This window comes from Amphibalanus amphitrite, unplaced genomic scaffold (assembly GCF_019059575.1).
Source record: "Amphibalanus amphitrite isolate SeventyFive unplaced genomic scaffold, NRLGWU_Aamphi_draft 000287F_arrow, whole genome shotgun sequence".
NCBI classification, from domain to species: Eukaryota; Metazoa; Arthropoda; class Thecostraca; order Balanomorpha; family Balanidae; genus Amphibalanus; species Amphibalanus amphitrite.
Window position 1 is genome coordinate 400,425 of NW_024881782.1, and position 17,403 is coordinate 417,827.

Here is a 17,403-nt window from a genome sequence, read left to right on the forward strand (position 1 = left end):
CCGTGCGGTGACCCAGCCGCCGCGCGCCCCGCCGACCGTCCGACCGGGCGGCCGGGCGGGCGGCCGTTCCGCGCACCACCCGCCAGCCACGATCGCCGCAATGCCGCGCCGATCGGGCGCCGATTTTTCATCTTTTTGCCGGCTTAGCTCCGCCCCATTCGGTTTTCCTGAAACTGGATAGGCTGGCCGGCCGCCTGGCGGCGGTCGGGGGAAACAGCCAGCAGACGACCGATTCGCGGCGGCGGCGGCGGCGGCCGGGCGGCGGGCGGCGCTCGCCACTCAATCCCTGACCGCGACCGGTGGGTGGCTGCTGCGCGCCCGCCGACCGAGAACACTGCCGCAGGCGACGCGCCGGTCACGGCCACCGAGGTGCGGCTGCTGGCTCTGCTACTGTGACCTGTGACCGACGCGGCGAGGGACCAGGAGAGACGGTGGCCCCGCTGGATATGCAACAAGGTGAGTACCGAACGAACACCGTCACCGATCGGTGATTGACGTTGGAATGTGTGATAGGTGGTGATCAGTATAGATGGCATCGAGCATCAGTGGTGTGGTGTGGTGTGGCTTATGGTTTCGGTGGATGGTGCGGCAAGTGGTTACCTGTTTCGCTGGCGATGTGGCCTGGAACAGTCTTCGGTCGACCTGAAACAGAAGGATGCATTGTTATAAGGGAAGCAACGTGGGCCGTGATAATTGCGATAACCCTCATTATGCCTTGCATAAATTAATGCGCATTGCAATGCTTCAGCAGACTCATGACATGATGAGCTTCACTAGCCCCTGCAATGGCAAATGTGTCAGGACAGGAAAGACGGCAAATGGCTGACCTCGCCTGCAACATTTTATGCTAAAGATACACAAAGTGCTGCTTCGGTTTAGTGCTGAGCAACTAAAATACCAGCTCCACTCGTTCAATTCCTACAGCGGGTATTCATCGTCCGCCGCGCCTATTCTTTTTATTGCCGCTGAAGCCAGCGTCGGGCAGGGTAAAGACGTTTCCATTGGTATTTTACTGCCCCATGACGCTGCAGTCATGGCTCGTGGGCATTTCCAGACTTGGAAACACCAGGAACACCTAATGTGTTCTTAACTTATCGACCATCGAGCGACGCGGCTGCTTAGTTGTTCGCCGAAATCGCAACGAGGCGAGTTACGGCCTGACAGGTTGCAAAGTGCTTCCGATCACTGCGCTCAATTATCGTCACTAATGAAGACTGGAACATCACTCAGTGCGCCGACTGCTGTCAACTCGAGCGACCACCAGCATCCTTTACCCCTGCGGTGATGCGAGACACGCGGGTGGAATACGTTCTTGGTCTTCGACAGTCGGCTGTGGTCATTGGTCCTGGCTTGCGCTCATGGTCCTTGGTCCGTGGATCACAGATTTAGATCAAATTAACCAGCGAGTTGAAGGTTAATTGATGTGTTGATTACCGCAGGCCTACGAAGTTGATAATGAAGGTTTTGATCTTGAGGAACCTGAGGTAGCTAGCTGCCACTGGATGTTACAATTTTAGGATGCTTGTCCTTTTGACCTAGCCGTACGATCTCCACGCAGATAAGCTGTGGTTGCATCGTTAAGAAAACAAAAACAAATGTGAGTCGATATGATACATATATCGCTAACCTATAGGTCACTGCCACCAGGATGTAATAGCACTTCCTTGTGTTCCTCTTCTAATTCGCGTCTACAACGCAGTAACATAACTTCCATGATGTAACCAAACCATTACAATTTCGTGCTACTCCCGCCGTGGCCCCACCTCCGCGTTCCACGACGTCCATAGTGCACCGCTGCCGCCCATAACCTTTCACACTCACACCCCGCCCACTTAGCGAGCGTCGGGGACGCCTCACACGAAGGTGCCCCTCCCTGACCGCGTGCTCGGCCCGCTCAGCGCTCTGCGAGCAGCGCTCTGAACACCTCCCGCCCGGGGCCTGATCCGTTATCGGGCGAATAAAATCCGCCCCAGCTCATCCCGGCCAGACTTATGGAGCATTTGCACCAAATTTAATAATGTGTACGATGTGGCCCGGTGCAGACCGGCCAGCCGCTGTGTTGGAGGGTCAGCTCGCGTTATGGCCGGCAGCACGCAACGCGCCAGGCATGGGGTCGAGCGGTCGGAGGGTCAGCAACGTTGACGGCGACGGCGATGTAGTGGAGAAAATGGAAGCATGTGGAAATCGGAGTCAATGGAATTCAGGTTTTCAATGGCTGAATGACCCGGCGCCTCTTTGGTCGGGGATTCACCGTCGCCGACTTTCCGAATCGCTGCGCAGTGTGCATGACTATTGACTATGCTAGTGTTCAGAGTTTTTGGGAAATCACCACTTTGGATTCATCAATACCGCGATTCAAGCCATTGTTAGTTTCTCACTAACATAGGTACTGGGAGTGAGGTGTCGGTGCAGTGTGTCGAAGCGATGCTTCTGTGTCGGAGCATTGTGTCGGAGCATTGTGTCGGAGCGATGTGTCTGAGCGATGTGTCTGTGTCGGAGCATTGTGTCGGGGCGATGTGTCGGAGCAATGTGTCACAAATCTGGTGCCCGGATCCCTCGGAGAGAAAGCCGGCTGCGCGCCCCGCCCTGCAATTGCACTCAGAAGCCGTCCGTTGTTCGGAGCAGGCCGATGGCTGCGGGGGTTTCTCCCGGCACTGGAGAGAGAAGGAGATAGGTGGCAGCAGATCTGGGCGGAGCCCGACATACGGGTGATCGGTATTCAGTCTGCACGCCGGCCTCACACTGCTAAAAGCTGCACTATCTGGCTGCCACCGCACCGCGGCTTCCACCTCCTTCTACCACTACCTTCCCGTCGGTGACCCCTGGGTCTCCCTCAGCCACACCTGGCCGCGTATTATCGAAACATCTAATGGGAACGAGGCTCGTCATGGCTCCCCTGCAAGCGGTGCATAAGTTAGCCCAAAATGCGGACGCTTGCAGGTTTTCAGAATAATTGCATGCTAAGTGAGGCCCCTCTCAGTCCGCCCGCATGCTTCGCAGTTGCAGGGTAGTACCTGGTTGTTGGTATTAGCAGTATGGTGGAAAGCTCGATACTAACAAAGGGTGACACATCACTCCATGATGCCAAAATCGCCTAAGGCACGGACTCTGCTGCGGTTGAAATATCTGAGGGATGAATTAAATAACTGACTGGGTTAATTCCACGGCTGTGTGTGAAATAAGTCCATTGGATATTTACGGAATGGGCGTATTGTAGCTGGCATCCTGGCCCATTTCACGTTGAACATCTGCCGTGTTATGTTGCTGGACATTCTGGTCGTAACGGCGGGGCCGTTTGCAAACGGACGCTCACATTTGTGAGCCAGATGCCGCCGCCATGACGCATGGCTTTCAACTGGAGAAGTTTTGTAACGAGCTAATATGACACGCTCGGGTGCTTTTGATTTGTGGCGGCCTTTTTTCCCTGTTTTACATGCCCCGCTTTCCTTCCGTCGATGCATGTTGGCTCGTGTGGTGTCTCTTTACTATCCACTTGTGTGGCACTAAAGAAACCCCGAATACCGAAACCTGTGTGGTCTCCACAGATGCGTAAAGCGATCGAGCCCGTCATACTTTGGTTGCACGGTACCTATATTCCGCATAGTCTGTCAATCTTGCGGTGTTTTGTTCAAACAGGTGTTCTGAGTGCTCCTTCATCTTTTCTCGACCACCGTGCGGGGAGAGTTCGAAAGTGATGTCTTGTAGCACAAGCATCACCCTCGTTGCACACTCTCTAGCGAACAGCGACTACCGAAACAACTCACCATTTCAAACGGCGCCGCGACCACATTTGTCGCACAAATATCAGCACGTTCGGTCCACTTGCCATTCGATCATCGTTGTTTCTATCATTCGTGCCTGTCGACGAGACGCATTCGACTCACCCAAGGTGTCTTACAGCCTCTCGGCGCATCCATCTTTGTAAAAGTGATATCGAAATCGAACACCCATTAGTGGTGTGGGTAACATCGCGCTGTTTTGCGCGGGCTACCCGCATGATAATCCTGCTGACAAATGCCACACGCTGCAAAAGTGCGATTTCGTGCAACTGCGCAACTGTGCAATGTGCATCTTAGGTCCCGAGTGCAGTCAACCGCGCGTCTGCGCCGCAATGAAAAAGATCCTTTAACTCTACGTACACCACTTTGTGACATCACTCTTAATGTTGTTATAAATAGTATTTCTTGTGAACTACGAATATTCGAAATCCAATCGCGGTAACGTCTAATTAGTATGTCTTTTAATGGTTCGTTCATCACAATGGAACTTAATAGCTGTGTTTCTGGACGGCCAACAATACACCGGTCATTATCAAAATTCCTTCGACAGTTTCGTGAAATTTATCGATGATGACATTCGCCTCGCTCCGAGTGACCCCAAATAGTTACTGTGTATCATGGCCTGTACTTTATGAAACCGCTGTAGGTCCGACCGCCTTTCCCAGTGTTAATGCGTTTGATACTTCCCTACACGGGCTTCGCACGCCGCTCACATGGGGCGCAAAAATGGCTTTGTTTCCCTGAACTCTGTCGGAAAGTCGAGCTCCATTTTCTCGCGGTAGCGACCCACGGGTCACAGGTCGGATGGGTGGCGACCTCGGAGGGCCTTTAACAGCACAACGCAGTCGCCCGCGTTCTCAGGATACCCATTTTCTAATCTTTCCCAAATAGCGGCGCCGGTGACTTTTGACTTGTCGGCGGCGGTGGCGCAACCCCGGCTGGAAGCGGATTCACCGCAAAACCCATTTCGACCGCGCAATTAGGGCGATAAATCAAAATATACTGTTACAAAAATTAGCCAGCCGCCCGACGCTAATTCGATTCCGGCTGGCGAGTGTTCTGTGTGCTACTTTGGACGGCGCGACGGCGGTGATGACCGGAGCCGTTTGATGACCGCTCTAATGGCACCGGCGACCAGCCGCCCGATAAGAGGAGCGGCGCGCGCCTCCGCCTGTCACCGACGGTGGCTGTGCCGCCTGCAGACTGCGATAGCCGGCGCTCGGTCCACCCCCACCCCAACCCGGTCCGGCCCCCGCCCGGCGCCCCGTCCCGTGCCGTCCACCCCGGGCTGTGATGTAATTGTGTACGTCGATGTAATTACCGGGTCCGAGCGAGGGTCGCCGCTACCAGGGGCATGTGCGTTCTGTCGTCGGCACCCGGGCCAAATTAGCGACGCTGTACTGGTCGCACCTGAGCCAGCCCCCCTCCCTCATATACAGTGTACTCATTACCCATCCAGCCTGGGTGTCCCTCCCTAGGAGGGGAAGGGGAGGTGAGGACACCGGGAACCGTCGGGGACGTCGGGGAGGGGCGATCTCCGAGGGATGAAAACGTGTTGCCGCTGTCAGCAGCTCGACAAAGTAAACATCCGGTGCCAACGACAATCGGGAAACGAGCGTGACGGCCAGCAAAGCGGCCGTGGCGGGTCGCCGCGTCACGTCACCGCCGTGCATTGGTCAGCGGTCGGTACTCGATGGTCAATGCCAGTCAGCAGCGGAGACGTTTGTCGGCGGAGCTGACCAACAATGGCCAATGACCCAGAAATACCCCGTCGGATAGTTGGTGAATTAATTAATTATTCCCACTTTGAACGTTTCGGCAAACAAGGGCGACATCAGGAAGAAGCAACTGCGTTCGTGGTCCACAGTCGAAGCCTTGCGAACTCGAAATCGAAGAAGCGAAGCATTCCCTCGCAGCCCGCACCCACTCAATGCATCTACTCAATGCACCCCTGATGTTTTGTTCCACCTCCACGGCCAACTTGCTCGCAACTCGGGCCCAGCTCCGGCCATTCTGCGGACCCATCACATGCCGTGGGGCCGACGTCAGCATCCCCGAACGAATCAATTACCGGTACCCTGCAAACGTGTCATTTTCTCAGCCGACAATGAGGCATTATTTATCGTCTGACGTGGAGGAGTATGGCGCAGTGGGCCGGGGGTGTTGCTGGGGAGCAGTGGCAGTGGGAGTGGCCGGAGGACAGGGCGGGGGCAGATCCGAGACGGGTCAGAATGGACCACAGTAGTGTGCTTGTTAGGGAGGGGACGAGTCGCTCCTGGGGACTGAGTCTGAGGATGACGAATGATCTGGGGCATACAAGAGCCTGACTTCACAAACGACCTACAAATGAATGAGAATGTTGGAGTAAATGGGTCCGAGCTGCTCCACACTGGAGGCAAAGCTCGCCCAATCTCATAATCCTGAAAAACCAACAACCAAATATTCCTCTCAGCGCCAGATCTAACACAACACACTGCACATCACAATCATGGATTCATCTTGGCCCTTCAGTGCACATACAAACACCGTGCCTGCCGTTATCTAGTGCAGTGGGCGCTGGTAGGTAGGCGGTGGGTGGCGAGGACTATGGGCGTTCAACGGTACTGGTGCAGGCGGCGCGGTCGTCTCTGCCCCGACGGCGCCACAGTCCGCCGGACAGCCCCCAAATGGAGCCCGTCCGCTGCCGGCACTGTTTATTTGTCTTGCATTCAGGGGAGCGCGATGCAACCACTTGGCCGTGTGACATCCCACTATTGGCGGACTTCCTAGCAAAAGCAAATAGTGAGCGGCGGTGGCAGCGGAGACGGCAGCAGCCTGGGAGCAGACAGCAGAGGAGGCGATAGCGCCACAGGAGAGGTGCCAGCTGTCGCCGCTGCAGCGATATGCCATGGGGCTCTGTAGTGGTAGTAGTTGTAGCAGCCGCAGCAGCAGTTGTGTCGGTATAGTAGTATCAGCGGTCGCAGTGGCAGGCTGCTGCACAAACTGGAACACCAGAAGCAGAAGCGATAGCAACAGCAGCAGCAGCACTCAGCAGCCGTGAGAAGTGAGAACAGTCTCAGCATCCAACCCAGCGGATGCTGCGACGTCTCCGGCGCGGCGGCGGTGGCTGCGGAGGCGTCTATGGCGCACCGACTGCGTCACAAGCGCCGCTGCACGCTGCGGATTGCATTACGACCACCAGTGAATCAGCCGGCACTGCACTTGAGAGCAAATTCGTGCAAATTCAGCCGTTTCGAGCGCGCAGCGTCGGCGCGATCGGGTGATTCAGCTTACCGGCCGCCGAAACCCGAGGCGCCAGGCGAGGTCGGCTCGGGTTCGCGCTCGCGTTCCTCGCCGGCGCGCGTTCCCACAGCGCGGCGAGCAACATCGCAGCGAGAACAGCGCGGCTCCGTCGCTGGTTCCGGCCGGCGAGGTCACCGCGCGATCGTAACCGCTGCCCGGAAAGGTGCGACATCGCGACACTGCGGCCGGCCCGGCTCGGCGTGGGGGTTAGTTTATCGCGCGCCAGCGGCGGCGCGTCGGCCATGCAGCCCTCGCCGCCGTAAATCGCCGACGTCGCCGTCAAAACGCTGCAAAACGTGGCGATAAATCTGGCAGCGAGCCTCGGCGGAGGAGGCGACACGACTCCGCGAGTGTCCGGTGTCACAGCGCGCCGCGGGACGCCGCGAGACACTCTCAACGACTCGGTTACAAAGATTTAGCGGCTCAGGGTCCCAGCTTTGCAACATTTCACATTCAGGATCTCACAGATGGTAGATATGAGTTCATGCTCAAAGTTACACCCTCTTACTCTCAGGTATCATCGAGTCTTTAACAGTAAAAGTGGCATGAGCATGCTGTGTGCAACGTCAGTGGGGGATTCAGTTACATGCTCCCTGGGCACATTGACTGCTCAGGGCCCCTTAGTTATAAAACAACGAAGCCTCGTTGGGTACGATTCCAGGACCTGAGCAAAAGTCTCTCATCTGCCAGCAAGTAACAATGGCTAATACAGGGTCAAATAATCAAGCCTTTCTTCATCTTTGGACTCCAAGTTCCCTTCTCAGATTGACTCAGCCGTCCGTGTTAGAGTCTTTGTGGTCATCACTGTTCTTCTCCAATTCCACAGCCACGTCAGATTCCAATCTGCAACAACCCTTTCCGATCCTGTTGCAGCCGCGTGGGAGTCCCTCGCCCCCATGTGGGCCGCTGACCCGATACCGCCAGGTGTGGTCTTTGTTTGCGACGTTCAAATAGTGGCCTGTCAGCGCACAAAGGTAGCGGCTGGATGTTTCCACGATTGCCGACAGGGAGATTTGGCCGGGCGTTTCCGCCGAATTGTCTGAAAATTGCCGCGTCGCGAATACGCCATTTGCATAGCGCTAACAATGGCACGACATGCTTTACGCTGACTTGCAGGATATGGAAATACTCACTAAGAGAGTAAAAATTGAACGTTGATGTATGGCCGTTTGCACCGAATAGCAGTCGGATCAGGCCATGAATAAATCCCGGATTCGCATGCCTTGCAAATAGCAAAACACTATTTTCAGAGCTTTCACTGCATAGTTCTGCCATTCGAATGTCACTTTGAGCTGATGAAACGACGTAGGCACAGAGTTTGCGCAAAAATGGCTCAAATCGAGGCATCTGCTGAATTCAGTATTGAACAAAGCGACAGTGCAACTACCCTCTGAGAAGAGGCTTTGCCACCAGATCTCCGACAGACCGCGGCGACTTATGCAGATTATTTGCGCGACACCCGCATGAATCTTCAGGCGCCTTGCACCGCAGAAGTTGAGAGCTTTCCATTCAGGCCGACGAGGTTTAGCGTTAACATAAAACACATGTTCCGACGCATATCGAACTTGTGACGTGGCAATTTCAAATGTAAATTCAGCCTATCCTCTCAGCAGGGTGGGCTTATGTTGTCAGCCAACAATGAGACAGGCGGCTGTCACGTGTTTGTTAGATGTCCGCGGAGGCTTGGTGCGCCGCCGCCCGCCCTGTATGTCTGCAAGACCAGATTTTCCCTAAATTTGAATCTAAAGTAGGTCCACTACATTCCCGACAGCAGGGAATCGCACTAAAGCAGTTTCTATCGCATCTGTCCGACCGAAACAGTCACCTCATGGTACAGTTGTGGGAACTGGAGGCTTCTGCAGCCGAGTCGGGCGATTCCTGCATATTTTGACAAGCTTCTTTGAGGTTAAGAAGCCATGCTACTGAATCGGTTTTAAAGCCTTCCAAAAACACTTGCCGCGAGAGAGATTATTTAGATTGCAGCAAATTTTACTTCAAAATGAAGCGACGCTGACGCTCACAAATCTTACGGTCACCTCGTCAGCCATGTTTTATTCATATTTGTCTTTTGATTATGCTCTCCGAAATGCTCCGGGTGGGTACTCATGGCGTATTAATTCTCCTCCTCCCACGCGGCCCCGCGTTGCCTCTTTGAAGGTGTCGGACAGAGCGCACGCTCTCAGAAGCCGAGTTTCCTGAGCTTTTTCATTGCGTCGGCGACGACGGCTGGCCCGTAAAACGAAGATTGATGACGGCGACAGCCCGCGTGAGCGATCACCTCACCCGTGTTTATTTTTCTTCACGGATCTCATTGTCCCTGAGTTGATGATGCCCTCTGATTCAAAATACCAACATCTGGTCCTATTTTCGGGCGTGCCAGATTAAAGTCACGCGGTAATCGGGCGGGGTCGGCGCGTCGGCCGGCTCGGATGCCGCCGCGTCGATCGTTGCGCCGCCACCGACGCGCGAGCTATGCGTCGCGACCGACGCAGGCCACTGCCGACACAATACCTTGGCCGAACGGCGCAAACCAGCGCCGTTTCCGGCCTTTTTGCGTGCGCGCATTTGGCGTCGCGTCAACTGGCGTTCGCGGCGTGTCTCTGGGTGTCGCGCTCGAGGCCGACGGCACCTCACAGCCTCCGCCGTCGGCGCAGCGGGTGCCCTGACGGGTGACGCTGATCAACAGTTCTGCGGCGGCAGACGACGGCGTCGCGGCGGTTTGTCGCCGATCGTTGGGCCGCTGCAGCCGGCCCGGCCGTCGACAGAGTGATGAATTCGCCGTGAGCACCGCTGGCAGACACACTGCATCGCTTCAGTCGCAGGCGGGGTCATGCGGATCTGAGAGACGAGTGGGGGAGGGGCGGGGGTCGAGCGGAGATGGCAGAGAAGCGGCAGAAGTATCGGGGGCTGGGATGAGGCTGGAGACAGCTCCAAACCTGGCTGCCGTCGGCCGGACATCGGATGCGACACAGCGCGTTCCGTCGTCCCGTCATCAGTCGGTTGCCATAACTGATCGACGCACCGGCGCGTCCGTATCCCGGGTGACGCGAACAGACCAGCTCGGTGACCTGCGTCATGAGCCGCAATCGGCCGATGCAACCGAATCGGAAACCCTGGAAACGTCGAGTGGGTGCCCGCAGTTGGCATCGACCGGCACCTGACAATGCGCCGGCAGCTCGGAGTCGCCTGGGCGGGCGCGCGCCGGCCTGCACGGCTGCAATGTCGATCAATCGGCACATGGAGGTCAGCGCGGCACGTGAAATGGAAGCAAAGTGAGCGACGCGGAGGCGATCGGCCCCGATAGCAATTAGGCGCCGCGATCTGGCAGGCCGTTAGCGGCGCGGTCCGACGCGCGGCGCCGATAAAACGTGTCCGCTTTTCACGCCCGGCTGAACAGTCATCTGCTCCAAGGCCCGAGATATTGTAATAACGGGCGGCGGCGGCGCTGGTGGCGCGGTGGCGGTATTGGTGACGCAGCTGACACGGCCGCACGGCAAACGTGCCTCTCGCGGAAACTCTGGGAAGGGGAGACGAGCTGTGCCGCACGCAGTCTGCGCGCGACGGCGATTGCTGCGCAGCGCTGCGCCAGGTGTAATTAGTCGCCGGTGATCACTCACATGTGGCGCACCCGCGACAGATGGCGGCAATCACGGCGCGGCGACAAACTGCGCGCTGTGAGTGTCACAGTGCGACCTGCGCGATGACAAAGAGTGTTGACGCGAGCACGCGTCCCCGGCTGAAAGCTCAGCCTCCAGTTTCAGCGATGCGTCATCCAACCGATGTTCTGTTGATCATCTTCCCGCTCTCATCGCCTCACCTTCCAAAACACTACAACGAACACCCACTCTCCATCTTGCTCTCCTTCCGCGCGCCCTGGGCGAGCTTTCTCGGCAGAGACACCATGCAGCGCGCTCTCCGCACGCGCTTTTTCCAATTATGTCCGCCGCTCGAGAGGCAGCTCCGGGAGGTATCCGGCATTGCAACAGGTGGTCGGTCGGGCGGCGGCAGCCTGGCCGGCCGCCTTTGTCAGACGATATGATGCTGCAGATTCCTGGCCGGCCAGCCCGGAGTAAACCGTGATTATCGCCGCCCCACAGCCCAGCCACAGTCCGTGCACTTTTTGTAATTAATGCATGAAATTTTGGAGCTAATGTCGATGTGTCGATCAGTGTCCAGATACAGTTGTAATTAATGGTCCGTTTTTCAAATCCGCCCGCTCCAGCGGGCGGGCCCGCATCGTGCTCTCAACCAGCAAAGATTCTAAGTCATCGCCGGACAAAGAGATCCAGAATGACTCAGGAGAATTTGAATTATTGCAACGCCTCTATTGCCTTCAAACTTCTTATCTGGTGGAAAAAGGCGCTGCCAGGCGAGTGGACTAATGGTGCTATTGTCAGCCGTCCACATTGAGGTTGCCAGATGAGAAATCCCAATATCATGCTGTTTGTTGCGCAGGCTCTTTGTGGCCGAGCGCGGTGCGCAAAGAGTTGGTTGGCCGCGCGGCGAAAAACGCTCAAACAGTGGCGAGCGCGGCGGCGGACGGCAGCGCCGGCGAGGGTGCGCCGGCGCGCGCTGCACACTGTGTTTGCTGAGCGCTGTTGAACAGCGCGCCAGTATGCGACCCCGAGTCAATAGCGGGAGGAGCTGGCGAGCTGAGAAAACACCGCTCAGCTGTCCGACGCCGGGGCAGCGACCGACGGAGCAACCCCCGACCGCCGCGCAGGAACCGTTCCCAGGGCGTCAACGTCGCCGTCGCATCGCATCCTGTCGCGTGGACTGGCTCGTTCGAGGTTCGACCGGCGCGCGGCAAGGTTCCGGTCTGCCGATGGCGACTGCGATAGCCGGGGTGCGGTATGACTCCGGCTCCACCGGGCCGGCCGCGAGTTTGATTGACGGCAACATCTGTCGTTTTGACAGGAGCGGCTCAAAGCGACGGATCGGACATGTCCCCAGGGAGCGCGCCGGCCAATCAGCCGACGTCCCATGTCGGAGACGCTACAACATTCCACACCCCGGACGGCCAACCGGGCTTCGCTGCCGCGGCTGCAACCGATGCGGATTTGGAGGCGCCGGGTGATGCTACTTAGGAGCTCAGCGCGACATGGCAACTAACAAAATGTGGTCCCTGCATGTCTACATTTCAAGCAATCCATAATTTTATAAACTTAAATTTGAAGGAGTTCGCAACTTAGTATCTGCACAGCTTGATTCACAGGCATAACAAAAGTCTTGCATGCCTCTTCGACAACTGCCCAGTTCCTAACTCGGTCCAAACACGTCCGCTTCTCGGGCATTTCATTCAGCGACCTGTCGGCGCGCCGGTGCGTCCGAACGCTTCACCAGAACAGTCACCAAAAACTGGGTACACGCCTGGTATCCGGAGTGGTCGTCGGCGCCGGTCAGAGCGGTTCGGGGTGCAGCGTGCCTGACACGAACACGCGTCCGACGGGAAAAACCGCGCCGCCCGGTCATGTCAACCCGAGTCAGGTCTGTGTCAGGTCGGTGTCAATTCCGTGTCAAGTCTGTGTCAAGTCTGTATTAGACCCTGCAGAAAATGCACCATGCCTTTACTCAATCTTTCGGGGATTGTGTTGATTAGTTAGTTATGCGCCACACAAATGCATAGGTAGATAACATGAATCATGTTATCTATGACAAATGGCTTACTTTTCATATTGACCAGCGTAAAATAGATGGGGCGTGATACTCACTTTACAAAAGCTTGATGTGTCGTACCTTTTATTTGTTACCAAGCGTTGAGCATCAGCAAGGATCCATAATCAACGAAGAATAAACGAAAGTTTTTTTCGGGATGTAAAATATGATGTTCTCCTGTGACAAACGCGCTTTGCCCGTGGGACGTCAAGCTTATAGAGTGGCCTGTTGCGTGGATTGTGGTGCGAATGCGTCATCAGAGCCACAGTGACATCACGCGCACGCACCAGTCAGTCGTCACACTTCTTCTGTTCGTTAACTTGTGCAACAGCTAACGCCGACAAGCGCGACATTTCTGGCTTTCTTCTATCGTCAGCGCCGAAAAAGGCGAACGTGAGGCAACGCCTGGCGTTGACGGAAAACGAGAAACCACTTCTGGCCCGTATAAATCAATTAGGCCTGTTGCCGGACCTTTCAGACTTTATCGGAGGAGCGGGACAGAAACCCGACTGGACGCCGTTTTTGTTCGGTTTCACGACACAATTAGAGCTTTAATAATCCACTCCCTCGTTCCCTCACTTCCTTGTCGGGACATTTGAGGTGCATTATAACTTATACAAAGTATCGAACGGATGCCAGAATGGCAAGATCACGTGTTAATTATCATTGTAGAAAGAGATAACGCATTGCTTACCGGATGTTCGTTTGGTAATTAACTACATGGTTGTTCCTTTCAAATATTGATTTCTTCCTAAAACAAAATGGAAAAGGGCCCAATGGCCAATACCCGACAACACCTGTTAGGTCTTTAGACGCACGTGCAGCACATTTATGTCGAAGAATTCCGTAAAAGGAAGTAGGAGCCACGTTTCAGTTTCAGCAATCCATGTAGCCTTTTTGGTCTTTGTTCGTGAGGCGGCAGGTCAGATAGGATACCGCGTAACTTTTGTCGCCGCGCCGTTTTTGCGAGCGCGCGCAGCACCGCGGGCTAGATCGGCCGCCTTGGAAAGTGCCGCGGTTGCGCGCCGCAAAAACGCCGCTTTCGCCACAATACGCTGTTTTTGTCGGCATTCTCCCGACTGTTTCTGTTGATTGGCGCGTTGTGATTGGAGCTGATCGAACGTTCCGCCTCGGGCGGCAATGGGCTGTCGGGTGTAGGGGTGGTCGGAGGGAGACGCCGGTGGCCGGGACCGCCGTGCCGGGAGGAGGGGGAGGGAGGGGGAGGCGGACAGAGGCAGGGCGCTGTTGCATCCGTGCGACCGCCGCAGCTGCGGGACACCCAGTCCTCGGAGAGGTTTTTCCCCGCGACACCTCAGGAGCACTTTCATGGCTCACGGGGCCGGGACACGTCGCCGTGAGTTTTTACCTCGGCGAGGTGCTAATTCTCTCACCGAAGCGCTAAGTCCGACGTTAAAGTAGAACGGATCGCGCCTTTTTGTCGGCCGCAGCAAAACCATTCGAGATAAGGCGGAGCGTTGCACCAGAGAGCCACCAAACTGGCGCGCTTTATCAAACTCGCCCATGTTTTTACGCGCATCGAGCGGGTCGCGACGGGAAAAACCACCCAGCCACATCCCTGACCTGACCCAACGGCGGCGGCGCCGGCCGCCTAATTGGGGATCCGGTTCTGGAATCCACGGCGCGGTTCCGGCCCGGTGCAGGCCGAATGGATCTTTTTCTCCGGTCCGACTGCCGCCCCGATTGACTCATTTACCGGAGAGCACGCTCTGGCTGGACCGTCTGCAGGATGGGGCGCGTGGCACGAGCAGCGGCCGGTCGGTCCGGTGTGTCCAGGGTAATCCGGTGGGCCTGACAGCTGGCCCGCGCACAGTGGCCCCGCCGACCGGTCGGCGATAATATCTGACAGCCGCTTATCCCCGCCACCCAGGTAATTGTGCCGTTTAGTGCAGGATTGGGATCAAAACACCGGAACAGCGCGGGATTACGCACACCGGACCGACGGCTGCCGGCTTTAGCGCCGGGGACGGGCCAATTTGTCCGGAAAGGTGATTCAGGGTGCGCGCGGACTGGAGTACTCGAGGGCTGAGGGATGTCACACTCCAATTAAGTGTTGCTTACTGTCATACGCGAGATATTATCGATATTGTGTGTAACGATTTATCCCTTGGTATCGGCATCAACCTGCCTAGGGCATGTAGTTAGAAGCTAGAAGCATCTGAACAGCTGCAGACCACAGTTGGGAAAGTGAGGAGTGATGTGGTGAAGGAGTTCAGCTGCTCTGTTTGTCTGTTGAGGTCTCCGGAGGCCGGAAGGTGAGCCCGTCAGTAGCTCATAACACGGTCTCCAGGGAGAGGTTGTTTTCCGTCTGTAGCTCAGAAGCAGCAGTCGGGGGCGGCCACGCCTCCCACACAATTACCACGCGGCTCTCGCCCGTCACGCTTACCAGCGTGGGCTAACTTCATTTCGAATCGGATGGCTTTTTAGAGGCGGGAGGCCAATTTAATGGTACAAATGGTAACAATATTCGTCGGCCGGTATTTACGAGTGTGTCGGCCGGCCGGACGGGGTGCCGGGCCGCTGTGTTTGTGGCGGCCGCCGCGCCGGCGCGCGTGGGCCGCCGAATGCCGCCCCCGTGCGCGGCGGTTGGCCGCACATTAACCAACTTCTTCACGGAGTACGGCGTGTTTATGCAGAGACCAACCGTGTCCGGACAAAGGGAGCGCAAGATGCTGGGAAAGCGGAGGAATTCTGCAGACAGTCACATAATTCTTCATTAGATGCACGTCCGGGGACGCGGCGTGCCGCAGAGCCGCCATCTCTCGTCGGTGACACCCCATCCGTTACACGGCAGGTCACAGTTTTAAACAATCCTGCAGACTTTAAGGCATGTTAGCCACAAATCATTCTGATTTTACAATGTATGGCGGCTGTCTGGAGCGAGGACTCCCGTCGGGTTTACGGCGCCCCGCTCTGGGCCGTTTCATTGCGTCCACAAATATGCAAAATTGTCACATAGGCCGGCCGCACGGTTGGACACATAGTGCCGCTATATTATACCAGCCGCGTGGTATATTACACCAGCCACCTGAGAGGCATTCACTCGTAAATTAGGACTTTATGTAAATGTAATGAGTACAATAAAAATTATACATGCGACGCCCGCTGTTCTTGGTGATGTGTAACGGCCCTAACCCTTTGTCCCTCTCAACGAGTCGGCTGCCGCTGCCGGTCCTACGGGCGATACACGGCCAACGCCAAATCAATTAATCCCAGAGTGACTCTCCGGCGGCCCTTTAATTGATCACCGAAATGAATACTGGTTCATTTGTGGCGTGCGCGCGGCATTCATAGGTGGGTAATTTACGGCGGACGCTGCGCACCGCCGCCTCATCTGGCCGTCTTTTGTTCGTCCGCGTGCAAAATCAGCGTTCCGACCGCGCCATCCATTGTCTTCATCGGCGCCAACTGCGGAAACAAAGCATTGGCCGTGTTTAGCATCGTTGCCGCCCGGCCGGCGACGCGGCGGTGCCGGCGCAGCGGCGGCGGCTGCGGCGCAGGGCATCAATATTCCAGCGACTAAACGCGCCTGATGTTTCACGCTCAAAAACGAAGCCTGTTTGCGTTATTCGACGCGGCCGAATTTATGGGGTACACGGGAATAAGACGAATGGTGACACGGCGGCAAACACGGCGCGCGCCACCAAAACAGCCGCGCCGCGTCCGCCGCGCCGCGTCAGTATTGTACCCACCACGGCGTCCTCACTTTGAAGCGCTCCAGACGACGCCGGCGCCCCGGTCTGCAATCGGTAACACACCAAGATCGACACAGCTCGCCGCGGCGCCGGCCCTGAGCTCAGTACATACATCTGCCGTAAATGCCGTAACAGGAGCCGTATGATCGGCAATGTATGCGGCCCGCTGAGTGGCCGGTGCGTGTCAAACGGCGCGTGCTTGGACCGCTATCGGGGCCGCTCGGTTGCTAGGGGCTGCTCCGGTGCTCCTGTGCTCGGCGCCGCCGGCGGTGCTCACTGCTCAGTGCGTGCCGCGCTGCAGGCGGAACGGTCGTAGACGGCCGTAGTCCGCCGCTGTCGGCCGTACCCGGCCGTGCAACCTGAGCTGGCCGAGACAGGGGGCTCCGGTGACCGCGAGGCTCCACCCGACGCCGGGGAGGGCCGCGGTGTCCCGCCTCTGACTCCACCAATCTGGCTTTGTCCGGTCAGAGGTGGAGAGACGGCGGACTGCCGACCGGCGCCTCCTCGCGCCGCGCTGGCCTGGGTAGTGATGAGACGGGCGGAGCGGGCGTGCAAACGGGCGGGCCAGACCGGCCTGAGTTATCGGAGATAATATTGGCGTCATGGGCACATTGAGAGGCCCACATCCCGCTGCCGGAGCCCCGGTGACCTGGTGAGCTGGAAACTGGGTCCTTCCCGATTGAGGGGCCCGAGACCATGGTCACCGCCGCGGCGCCACCCTTTCACTGTGCCGCTGTCCTTCCAGCGTCCCCGATATCTGATATCATATCGGGCTTCGGCTAACCGAGCGTGTCCTTCGGTCGGTCCCCATCTGGGGCGTGGCTTTCCTTTTGAGGTTTTGCGCATGTTTTTGTGTTGAATTTAATGCCAGTTTCTTCAAACTGGATATGAAAGGAACCTGTTATCACATGTGTATTATAGAGTAGATTGTTTGATAATTTTAACGACTTCCTCTGCTCATTATTTCCAGATCA

General features: G+C 56.7%; 1 protein-coding gene across 4 annotated transcripts in view; it reads left to right on the forward strand.

Annotated features, from left to right (window-relative positions):
* Window positions 1-272: 272 nt before the first annotated feature.
* The window catches only part of LOC122387467 (zinc finger protein castor homolog 1-like), a 63,777-nt gene continuing 46,646 nt past the window's right edge, over window positions 273-17,403 (forward strand). For all 4 annotated transcript variants that reach the window (XM_043377705.1, XM_043377706.1, XM_043377708.1 and 1 more), the window contains exon 1: window positions 273-456. The gene's annotated coding sequence lies outside the window, so the exon portion shown is untranslated. The remainder of the gene's footprint in view (window positions 457-17,403) is intronic.